Raw genomic sequence first — 12,342 nt, 5'->3', positions numbered from 1 at the left:
GTCAGCATGACACTGCCACTCAACTATCAGTGCCTTTAAGTCAGTGGGTCTCAACCTTGGTCAGACTGCGGCCCGGTAAAGTCTCCTTTCTATAAGATGAGAGCCCGGTATAATTGATGCCAGGGCCCGGTACCTGGCCGCGGCCCGGCAGTTGCTTTAAGTGGCGGATATACACCTCGTCAGCATGTAAGCATGAGGAACTGTTTGCGTTTGGTACTAGGTCCATAAAACTCCGCCATGTTAATTTGGATAAGTGTCCAAGGAGACATTTGCGATTGCTAGGAATTTAGGACGGTCTGTTGCAGATTCACAACTTTATCGCTGTTGACAGTCTCTTTTTCATGTACACCCCGCCTGTTTTATTATGCCCATTAAAATATACAATATACAATATCTGTATGGTCCAGCTACTGCAGTAAAACCGTTCGACAGATGCACACAGTGGCTGCGGCGTCGGAACCAACAGACCGAGACGTTTCGGCGGCTGCTGCGGTAGACTATAGTCGATGTCGCAGGTATTACGCAGATTCTGAAAATGGTTGGCGTGAAACTGGTAGAGCTTTAAATAACAATGAAACAATAGCACACTGAGGATATTTGTTTGCTCTACGATAGGGATAGACCAGGAAGGTTGATCCTTACTGCAGAGACTTTTAGTCCTATCATCATGTGTCGTTATTTTGTTTTACATTTTAAAATACTTAAGATATTGGTGGGAAAGCCAGAAGGAAATATACGCGTACAAGGTAATGAACCTTCGGGTTCTATAAAATGCTGGGAAGTTCAAGAGTTCACGAGCCTGTACTTACTGAACATACATATTTATTTCAGATTCTGCAGATTCTGTACACAAATGTGTGAAAAAATACTGTTCATTAGTAATCGTCATCAAACCGAGAAGTTTGGCATTGCTGCTATGTTCTTTTTTACATTCTCCAAAAAAAAATTATTCTAACAAAAGTTAAACATTTTTTGACAATGCATCACCATTTCGGGATCCTAAGTTTATTGACGCTTGGAGCTTAATAATTTCGCGAGTATGTCATTCCATTATTACTTATCGCAAGAAAATAAGAAGTAGGCCTAAGACGTTGAGATGGCCTCCAATAGTACCAAAATAACAAACTCCGTGTCCTGTAGTCCGCAAGCAAACTATACCGACCGAGCGACGGCCGCTTGTCGGCGAAGTTAGCTCGGAATATATGCCATCTGCTTCAAAAGTTAAAAAGAAAGGATATACAGACAGCGTGAAGATCTCATTAGTCGATTTTCTTTCCTGAAGAATTGAAAAGGTCTTAAAGAAGTGTCACTATAAGAATGTCCTCTTCGTATTCCATTTTGTTCTTCACATAATTTATCCTTACAACATTATTATATGATACATACTCCATGAGATTTATTTCCTCGTCACGAGTAAATATATGCCACTCGTTATAGAACGAAAACCGAGTGTGCTTCTCATAGGAATGAAACTTGCACCCCGGCATATATTGCAGCAGTGACAGACCGACGTTACAATCGCTGAGCGCAGCAGTCGTAATGTTTTCGAGTGAGATTGTTCCTCAAACCGAGCTAGATGGGATTCTGCGATAGAACTCCATGTCTTCCTGATTTCGACGTCATAGGTCTACTAAAAATCGTACAAACTGGCAAATGAGAATTATGCCGTTGCAGTTATTGTCACGTGGTGAGAGATAAAGCAATCACCTTCGATATACGTTTCTTCTCGCGAGGACTCCAATTTGCAAATTCGCTCTGTTGGAGCATGTGGTGTTGGACTTACGACAGTGAAACGTGTTATTTTCGATGGAGTGGAGTATGGGGGAGATAATGATAATTAACAATATGAGCAGACGCAAAATGGCAGTCTCATTGCCCTATCCGTCACCTGTTTGACTCCAGTTTTAGGTAAAAGTGAACGCTCGGCTTCCCATTCCTCTCTTCATCACCCTCATTGCAATTAGGTGCGAATACCCATATTTGGTCCGAAAGGAAGAAGATATCAAGGTAGACCAAACTGCAGGTGGCTTGACAGAAAACAAGATCTAAAATACTGAATTCCAGACGGGAGAGGGAGTCATGGGAAGGGATAGTCGAGGATGCCATGACCCAAATCGGGTTGTAGAACCGAGATGAGGAGAAGAGCTGGGTGTATGATGTTGCCTTAGCCTGTGAGTCCCTCTGGACACCGGGATGATTGTAAAAGAAATCACAGTCCCTACCGGATATCGAACCTTGACCATCTTCTCAGTAGTTGATAGAGGAGCTGATAAGAAATGGAAACAATGCAAATCTGATGGTCGCGGTATGCGCTCAATTATAATTATAAGCAATCGCTTGGCGACATTGAGAAAGTCTTGAATAATGTCACGCGGGTAGACGCTTCTGCCAAAACGCAATTCAGTGACCAAAAAACGGCCTGTGTGTTTATGATCTGAAAGCGCGCTTCCGAGTTGATCAGCTGGTCCTGCTAATTATTAGCCGAGTGAAATGGGCATAGGTGCCAAGATTATAGTTAGGGTACCAGGCCAAAAATAAAAGAATTCACTTAAATATATCATCTGCATATAACCACCAGCAGCAGATAAACCCGAGACACAGAAACATGAGCGAATGTTAAGGAAAAAGAAAACTGAATAAAAAGTTACATCGTCACTGGACTCGAGCACTGAACGACCAAGGCGCAGGCCCAGAAGAGATTGTAGGTAAATCTCTACTTATTTTCATACTCGGAACTTAATGAAAGTGACTAGTCAACGCTTCAACAGTTTACGCTCGACGAAGTAGCTCATTGTACTCATTCGATAAAAGGGTAAGTTGTAACATGGGAGCTTAGCACAGGGCAAAATGTTTGACCTGGTGAACACCGTACTGAACCTTCGAGTTCCATATAAACAAGATGTATTTGTTGATCAGGTAAATAATTATAAGCATTTCAAGAAACACTCTGTGCCGTGGATTGGGTTAGGTAACCTTTCAGCAAAGGAGTGCTGTCGTTGCGTTGATTTTCTGAAGTGTGTTTTGGACAGACTGTCACAATCCACCGCAGCTTTCCCCAGCAAAACCAAGGAGCAGAACACACACAATAGATAACTCGCTGCCACCTAGCAAAACAAAAGGGAGGTGTGGTACACTTGTCGAGTCAGGACCAACACGTGGCCACGTCTCCGTAATCCGTGAACTGATTTTTCGACCTATCCGAGCTTGAATCTCTACTGAGTCTTGCAATGAAGGAATCCTCACACATAATGGGGGCATATCTAATTGAATAAATTTCTGGTAGAAGAAACTGAAGGTTCAACTCCGACAAAAAGAAATTCCGCCACTGGGCACTGTTCTGAGCCTGTTTCATCCATGCAACTTATTTACCTAAGGCCCTGCTTTAACCCTTTAAATCCAAGTGGTTACTATATGTACCACATGCGTTAACACAATACACTCAGCATTCTGCCAATAGAATATATGTATTTTTGTATTTAATATGCTTTTCACTATAAAGAGCGTTTTCTTTCTCCTAAACAACACTAACCGGTTGGTCTTTGTAGCGGAGACGTAACATGTTCCTTGTGAGTTGCGAAATGAGCTCTTATATATTATTTAAAAGAAAACGAGTCCTTAAAGGATTATCTTTCACCCTTTTCACAGTCACACAATTGACCGTTTTCTAAGAGTGTACATGTTCGGCTGTAAATCGATATGGAATTCCGTGTTGAGATCGGACGTATCACATCAAATTATTTTATTAATTTAGAATTTTTAAATTGCCGGATATCAAATTGAATTTCAGTTTTAAACACCATATGCTGTCGTTATTTTACTCCTTACATGTATCAACTATAATGTACGTTGTACTTTTAACTGCAACTTTCTAAAACGTTTAAATAATAGAGTTCAATCTTATATAGCGTATATTGCCTTCAACTGAATTACGACACTTTTAAGGTTATTATCTTCCTAAATATCAACTGACACCTCCATCCAAATTGACTGCACAGGTTTCAATGGTTTTATGTAAATAAGAGTAGTTTATACCACCAAGAAATTACGCAATATATCGTTATCGAATATATTCTCGCCGGTAATATATCGATTTGTCGATATCAGCTAGGATACAAACTTAAACGTCACAACATCCAGTATGCTGGTGTTGACTCCCATCCTAGTTGCTTACCCAACTTATCGTTTCGCCTACGCCTACTGCTCATCCTGCAATATGCTAATCTACCAACTTACTTGATTTCTTTGCTCTAAGAGTTTCATTTTCAAGCATATACAAAATAACTGACATGATTGCTTTTATGTAGAGTGTAAGTGAGATGAGCGGGTGAAGTTTGGGCACAAGTTCTAGGTACCAAATCAGGAAGAAATATCCATATCAACATACATTATGCGCCAAAATATGCAGTGCTGAAACTCGCGCATCTAGAACGCGTATGTGCATTTGTCGACGGGGCATACTCCAGCCGCACGTATTCCCAGTAGTGAAAAGGAAGTTGTGTTGTGCAATTGTTGTTGGAAATGGGTCTCTCGACGGAGGAAAAAGTATTCATAGTTGAGTATTATTTCCGCTCATACGTAAGTGGTCGTCAGGCAACTCGCCTCCTTGGTTTTGAGCGGCCAGATGTTATCGTCCAGAAACCGCTACACAGTACACGTGTGACGATATGGTGTGCCGTCTCAGCACACGGTATATTAGGCCCCTATTTCATTGAGGATGAGGAAGGCAATGCTCTTACCGTCACCCAAGAATGCTACAGGGACATGGTGATCGGACCATTTCTTCAGAATTTCAGAAGGTTCTGTCTAGCAAGAGGCCTTCACATGAATAGACAGTGGTGTCAACAGAACTTTTTTTTTCCATTTCAGTACTGTATACGTATTTTGGCGCATACTGTATGTCCGGAAACATTTAATTTGTGAGTTATAGCTGAAAGAGTAATTTATAAGGGCTCAAAATATCCGCCATGAGTTCAATGCATGCCTCGACACCCGTCTTCATGGACTGCAGCATCGACTCAAAAATGCCGGGGTAGTTGCGGCGTCATTACTATTCACAACCAACACCAGTGGTCAGGGGAGAATCTTCATTGTGCCATCCATTCTAGACACCAGCAGCAGTTCAGCATTAATGTGTGTGGGAAGAGACTGTTGGTGATTGTTTGTTAAACCCGTATATCTTGCTACACGGGCTTACAGGCAGCCATTCTTGCCTTGTTTAACAAACTACTGCAAAATGTACCACTGGCAGATAGAGCACGGATGTAGTACATGAATGATGGTGTTCCTGAAAATTTTATCCGTGCTATGTGAGATGTTCTCAATAACATATATCATGACGGATGGATAGGTAAAGGAGGACCCACTGTATGGCCTTCACTTTCGCCAGATTTGAATCTGCTGGATTTTTACCTGTGGGGACACCTAAGAACCCTTGTGTATGTAGCTCCTACTGATAATGGAGGGGCACTTCACCATCGCATTGTGTATGCCTGTCAGACTATCTGAAACTACCAAGGCAACTCTGAACAGATACGGTGGTCCGTGATGAGACGTGTCGAGGAGTGCATTGAATTTCATGGAGGACATTTTGAGCCCTTATTTTAAATGTACTCTTTCAACTATAATTAGGAAAATAAATGTTTCCGGACACAAGTTGATACGGACAGTTTTTCTTGCTTTTGTATATTGAACTTGTGCCCAAAATTTGTCCGCACTTTTCAGTTACACTTTGTGTAAGTGTCGAGTCAGTGAAGAACCCCCAAACTCTAACATTCATCAGCCGCATTTTCTTTTATGACACTGTTATTTTACTCCATTCGTTCCCCATTTAGCGCTAGCCCATATAACGCTCTTTATTTTGGGACCATTTTTTTAAATAAAAAACCATCGCATGACGTTACTGCGTTCTTATGAGACCCGTCTGATCAACTAAGAACTGATGGAAATGAAACTGCAAAACTTCAACCGTTGAGAACAATGGAGACTGCACAATTATGACGGTCGTTGTGGGAAAAAGTAACCATAAGCTTCCTTATAGATTTCATGAAGAAGACTAGTGGTTTCTTCGATATTGTAGCTGAAACTTATCTAAATTTTGGACTCAGTGCAAAAGTGCAGAGGGATGTTACAAATAAATGTTTCGGAAGAAAATGCTCCAGGCAAGGCAGTCAGCTTTTGCTGCCTTCTGCAAGAAGAGAGCTGACGACTGCTCGGATTATGATCCACTGCCAGGCTCACCTTCCAATGTAAAGAACCATCTTTATATACCACGAACATATTGCAAGACCGTCAAATCACTTATATAATTTTAACTACACCTGGTCATCTTAATTGTTGTATAATTTCTGTCTGCTTCATAATCGTCTCTTGCTTAGCTTATTCTTCAATCCTGAAGATATACGTCATATGTTCCTCCGAAACCTCGGCTGAATTACAACGGAATACTGCGCGTTGTATCCCAGAAAACAGAACACTTCATAATCAGCGTTGCGAGGACTTCTACTCCTACAGAACTCCTATCCACAGGTCCTTAGGGCTGAAGTGTAAAGTATAATTTCGGCCTTCGGGAATAAGCCGCATCGAATGCTGAAGGTTTTCCGAAGTTTCGCAGCAGATTGCAGTTGTCATCTTCAATGTCAATATCTTTGGCGGGAGTGGAAGCCATTATATGGAACTGACAGTGGAAGCATAGCGGCGGATGAAGGGGTGACTGGACGAAAGAGGTTGAGGAAAAGTTGCAACGGAAAATGTATCAGGGACCCCGTGTATAAGTTTTAATAATGCGTCTATGAAAACAAGATTTTGTTATGTAAGATTTGAGGCTTTCACGGCGGTGACTATGAAGAAAGCAGTCTTCTGGGATTTGGTACTGTGTATATGTGGTGTTAACCGACGTTTCGGAGGAACGTATCGCCTCCATCTTCAGGGTAGAAGAAAAATATAAGAAATCCGCAATACCCTGAAGATGGAGGCGATACGTTCCTCCTAAACGTCGGTTAACACCACATATACACAGTGCCAAATACCAGAAGACTGCTTTCTTCAAGTTTTTGTTAACTTAGGCAAGGTTTTTCAGGAATACATCTTACGTAGAAATAGTGGCATACGAGTATGTATATATTACTGTAAAATATCCTTGGCCGTAGAGATTTCAATACAGTTTATGGACGACAGTCAAAGAACTGAGACCAAACGACGGGAACAAATACTGACTACATGAAGTGTGTTTATGCTCTCGCCTAGATTACCTCCAAAAGCCACGCACGGATGTTAGAGAACTTGCTGTCCATCACGGCGAACGGTATTTCGTGCTTCAAGCATTTTGCATAAAAGTCCGAATTATCAGTTTGTTCCTAAAACGGCTGGTGTAGGTTACTCTGTACAGACGTGTGCTTTTCTCTTCCAAGTAATTTCTCTTCTATTTGTTTCAGCACTCTACTTACGCTTTAGCTGGTCCTCTAGTGTTAGGATTCAGAATTCATTCTGAAACTATTAATCCTTCAGACATTTTATAAAACTTCTCGGACAGGAACCGAAAGGCGTCTTACATGTTCGGGACAACACAAGACAGACGTGAATATCCTTCGACTGGGGTACGCACTTTTTTAGTCCCAATGTTAGAGCGACGCTGTGCGCTTGCACCCATCTAAAGTACGTAAACTACATGATTACTTGGTCTCTGTATGAAAACCAAAGATGTCGGCATCAACCCTGATGTTAGGCCGCGCCATAACTCAAGCGGTTAGTCGCTGGCTTCCCACCGCGGCGGTCCGGGTTCGATCCCGGGTCTGGTCAAGTGGGATTTGTGGTGGACAAAGTGGCGCTGGGGCAGGTTTTCTCCGAGTGCTCGGTTTCTCCTGCCATTCTTCATTCCACCAATTGCTCCACAATCACCCGCACCTATCATCTGGGGCTGGTACAATAGGCCAGAAGTGGCCGCAGTACAAGGGACTTAGCCCCACCCCAATAGCAATAAAAAAACCCTGATGTCAGATACACCCCTGGGGTCGGGCGTCAGTTAGGCCCATGTAAAACAGCAAGGAGTCACAAAGTAAACTCTGCGCAAATATGATGACCACCTGACAAAGACCTTGAAAATAGTGAGTATACTGTGCCTAGAGACCACGCTATACTGCCCCACGTTAAAATATGTCACGTTTGCTTCGTTCCACATTCTTTCCATTTCGTCATTTATAGTATTTATTTCAGTTAAGAAAGTGTCACTAAATAAGCTAAAAGCCATGCCATGTTCTACAGCACACTGACTGGCTGAAGGTATATAGCAAGATTGAGATACAGTCAAACAAATGAAGGGAGATATTAACAGAAACAACAGTGACCTAATCCAAGGCATTATCCCGGTATCTACCTGGATGTCTTGAAGAATCCCAGTAAATCAGGATACCTAGGACTCGAGCCAGGTCCTTGTCAGAATGGAAGTAACGCAAAATGGAAAAAAACTTCTTTGCATGAGAAACTCAGGCCGAATAACACTGTCGCAGGTAAGAGAAAGTGAAGACGCCATTATTGGAGCCACAGAGCGGGGCAGATTACTTCGTTTCTCCAGATAATGATTTAAAATTTCTTTCTATGGGTAGAATAAAACGGTAACAATGAAGTGATTAGCGACTTGTCACGGTTGGCGCGTTTCCTTTGTTTTGAAACTGATTGATATTCGGTTGTAGATCGCGAAAGTGAGCGTCGTAATTTTTTACAATTTTGTGTGACGATAAATGCATAGCTCTGACGACCTGCTCAGCCCATCTCTGGGAGCGGCTCCACTTTACTGGCCATATTGTGAAATACAAATCTTTACACAGAGTACTGAAGAAAAATAATTGAAAGGAGTTAGAAAATGCGTTCTTTGCAGTCTCACATTGGCATTAATTTCTTACAGATAAATATCTATTACTGCAAAGTGATTCACACTTCGCGTATCTCACTGCATCCATAAATTATTTTTCCTTGTATGTGGTTAAATACTGACAAAAATGAAAGTTTCTGTGGAAACTGATGACGTTCGATTTGAGCTTCACGCTCAACATGTGCTGCATAAAGTGTTTCACCAATAATTTTACCGTAGACCTCAATACAAAATTTAATGACAGTACTTTCAGTGGTTTCGGAGGTGAAAATATATAAGGACAGAGAAATGTCGTATAAAAAGAACTTATGATTTAGGAATTTGAACTGAAAACCGAGCGGATTACGACAATGGTAACGCTCTCTGATGTGAGAGATATTAAATTTCAATCTTGTCAAGAAATAAGTTATCCTGCTTACTTTGTAATATTTATCAGTACCTCTGGAAGGATGAAGTAATATTAAAAGAGACAAGAACTTTCTCGATTCTTCATTAGTTCTCATCGTGGTGAACATATTTTTTCTTCCTTTCCCCTCCCATTTTGGAGGATAGGGCTGATTTCTCAGTTTCAATGATCATTTTTACAGATGGTAAGACTCCTTGGACGGATGATCAGCTCGTCGCAAGTCCTCTACCTAAACACAGGGCAATACAAACTCAGGAAAAACGCATACATACACCAAACATCCATGCCTTGTGTGGGATTCGAAGCCACGATCCCGGCTTCCGAGTGAGCGAAGACAGTGCACGTTTTAGACCGCTCGGCTACCGTGACCGGCGAGCACATAAATAACATTTAGACATACTACGTATGTGCAGCAGGCATGATAGCAGATTACGATCTTGGCCGATCAAATTAATGATTTAAATTTTCCGCTAAACCTCGTCCCTTAATAAGAATCATTCCGAAAGTCGAGATTGAACGATTATCACTGCTGCTTCGTTTCAAGTGTATGGGTTATAGCCCGCAGGGATGAAGATTTTCGTTGCTGTCCTCCCAAAGTATAGGCTGGAAGTGTATCTTTCAACGAGAGATAACGACTTCCTTCTACAACCTTCCTACTATTCGTTATGGACACGCATCATCGTATTCAACGCCATATACATGAGGATCATCTGAGAACCTGCAGCAAATCGTTCTGCCGGTTCGGCAAGAGGGGCTTACCTTATTTGCGTCCAATACCTTCGGAACCGTGGCGTAGCTGACAGGTCTGTAGCCTATACATATTACAAATTATCTTCAATATCGTCCCAGTAAGTCTCTGAGCAACTACCTCGGAGCGAAATTCTGCATTATGTGCTTATAGGCCGTAATATCAAGCCCCTGATAGTGTATTGAGGAATCAATCACCCGTGTTACTTCTTATGTTGAAACTGCAATAAAAATTTACTCATTGGAATAAGTGCTCATGTGAAAAGTAAGTACAGAATTCCGGCATACGTTTCAGGGTGCTGCATTTTCCAAATAGAAAAACCGTTCATATAATTGTAAATAAATGTAGACAGACAGATTCCTTATTGGATAACAAAATAAAACTTAACTGAAAAGTCGAGTGCTCGCCGAATATAAACTTGAACATTCCCCTCAACAGTTCGTTAGACACCTTGCGCAGGAGACCGGGGTCTGTTGTTTTAAGTTTCAAATGTGCTCTGCTCCTAAAAAATACACGTAACTTCGCGCGTCAACGCGAACGTTGTATGTAGGAGAATGGAATGCATGCACAACAACAGGAAGAAACTCCGCATCTGCTGTAATCTGCAGAGGGGGGGTTGTGATTTTCTGGCCTATGTTCTTGTCGATTGCGCCCCATGTCCAATCGAACGCGGAAAGATTTAATACAAGGAACTAGTATCTCTTCTGCTGGACCGGCAGAAGGATCCGCGGCAGGTTCTGAAATGCTCTCACTGTATTATAAACCTAGAAATTACAGTGGTATTACTGCATGGCCGGCGCTGCGAGACAGGTGAAACAAGCGTCCTCCCGGGGCGGCAATTACTTTTGCGCCAGCCCTATGTTATTAAACGAGATCAGCTCTTCTATTACGTTACAGAGAGACATATAGCATGGCCTTCCCATAGGACGATTTTATACTCTTCTTCCTGTAAATTATACCTGGAGAAAACATAGCCGACAACTTTTATTTCGTCTATCAGTTGTTCTTTCCATATTCGGATTCTAATTACCAGACCTTTCCCTCCCGATAGTACAATCACACGTATGGGTGAATGTTGTACAGTAAGTCAGTGTAGTTTAACGCTTGCAAAAGCGTAATTGACAGAATTCAGAACTTCAGATCGTCACTATCCAAAGTCTTCCATAAGCAAACAGTTTTTGTTTTTTTTTTTCGCACAACGCTGCTGATCTAAAATCACTGTCACCTCCCTTCGGCAGATAATAAAAACTGAAATAATTCAACAGAAATTATGACGTATTTATTTATTTATTTAAGAAATTTATTTGTTGAGTTCTATGCCCGATATTACACTGAATGCATTATATTTGAGTTGCGAAATTAAGAAAAGTAGTAAAAATATGCCCGTGTTACGTGGGTCCCTTGTTACCACGGAATGGCGCGTCCTCAGGTTGCGGATAGAGGAGACGCCTTCCAGGTATGGAGGGAAGCTGTGAATATATTCAATAAGCAGTAGCGGAGAGCCGACAAGGAGTATCCCTTCATCTTGGGGGTTGGGCGTGGGGCTCTCAACTCCTCTCCGTAAAATTAATTCTGTTACGAAAATTAACACAAAGCTTCGGACCTGGATGGATCCTCTAACCGACCTAGGCTAAAGAAAATTGACACGAGATTCGGTACGTGGAAAGTCAGAAGCATGAATAGGGCAGGTTCGCTCAGGGCAGTGGCAGAAGAAATCTTAAAATATGTTAGATTTAGCGGGAGTACAGGAGGTCAGAAGGGACGGAGGTGACATCGAAGCAGCAGATGAATATCGAATGGAAAGGAGAATGAAAATCATGTATAAGGTACAAACTTTTTCGTACATAAGAGAACCGTATCAGCAATTAAGAGGGTAAAGCTCGTTAATGATAGGATATCATATATAATACTAAAATGTCGCTGGTGTGATACCATTGTTATGAATGTTCACGTCCCAACAGAAGATAAAATTGATGACATAAAGGACAGGTACTATGAAGAACTTGAACATGTATTTGATAAATTCCCGACGTACCCTATGAAAATTTTGTTAGGAGATTTCAATGCCGAAGTAGGGAGGGAAGACATTTTCAAACCAACGACTGGGAATAAGAGTTTGCATGAAATTAGTAATTATAATGCAGTTAGAGTAGTAAAGTTTGCCATATCGAAAAGCCTTACTGTCAAAAGTAAAATATTCCCACATCATAACATAAATAAATTTACTTGGACATCTCATGATGGGAAGATACACAATCAAACCGACCATATTTTGATCGATAGGAGACGGCATTCAAGTCCGATAATTCAAGGCAGCAGATTGTG

The 12,342-nt window shown here is 41.5% G+C and overlaps 2 protein-coding genes across 2 annotated transcripts in view; one reads left to right on the top strand and one right to left on the bottom strand.

Moving 5' to 3' along the window:
• LOC111874479 overlaps positions 1-12,342 on the bottom strand; it is a 208,695-nt gene that overhangs the window by 137,993 nt on the left and 58,360 nt on the right. The window lies entirely within an intron of this gene.
• LOC111874481 (serine proteinase stubble) overlaps positions 1-12,342 on the top strand; it is a 96,594-nt gene that overhangs the window by 63,096 nt on the left and 21,156 nt on the right. The window lies entirely within an intron of this gene.

Source organism: Cryptotermes secundus, unplaced genomic scaffold (assembly GCF_002891405.2).
Source record: "Cryptotermes secundus unplaced genomic scaffold, Csec_1.0 scaffold483, whole genome shotgun sequence".
NCBI classification, from domain to species: domain Eukaryota; kingdom Metazoa; phylum Arthropoda; class Insecta; order Blattodea; family Kalotermitidae; genus Cryptotermes; species Cryptotermes secundus.
This window is presented reverse-complemented; position numbering and strand designations above follow the sequence as displayed.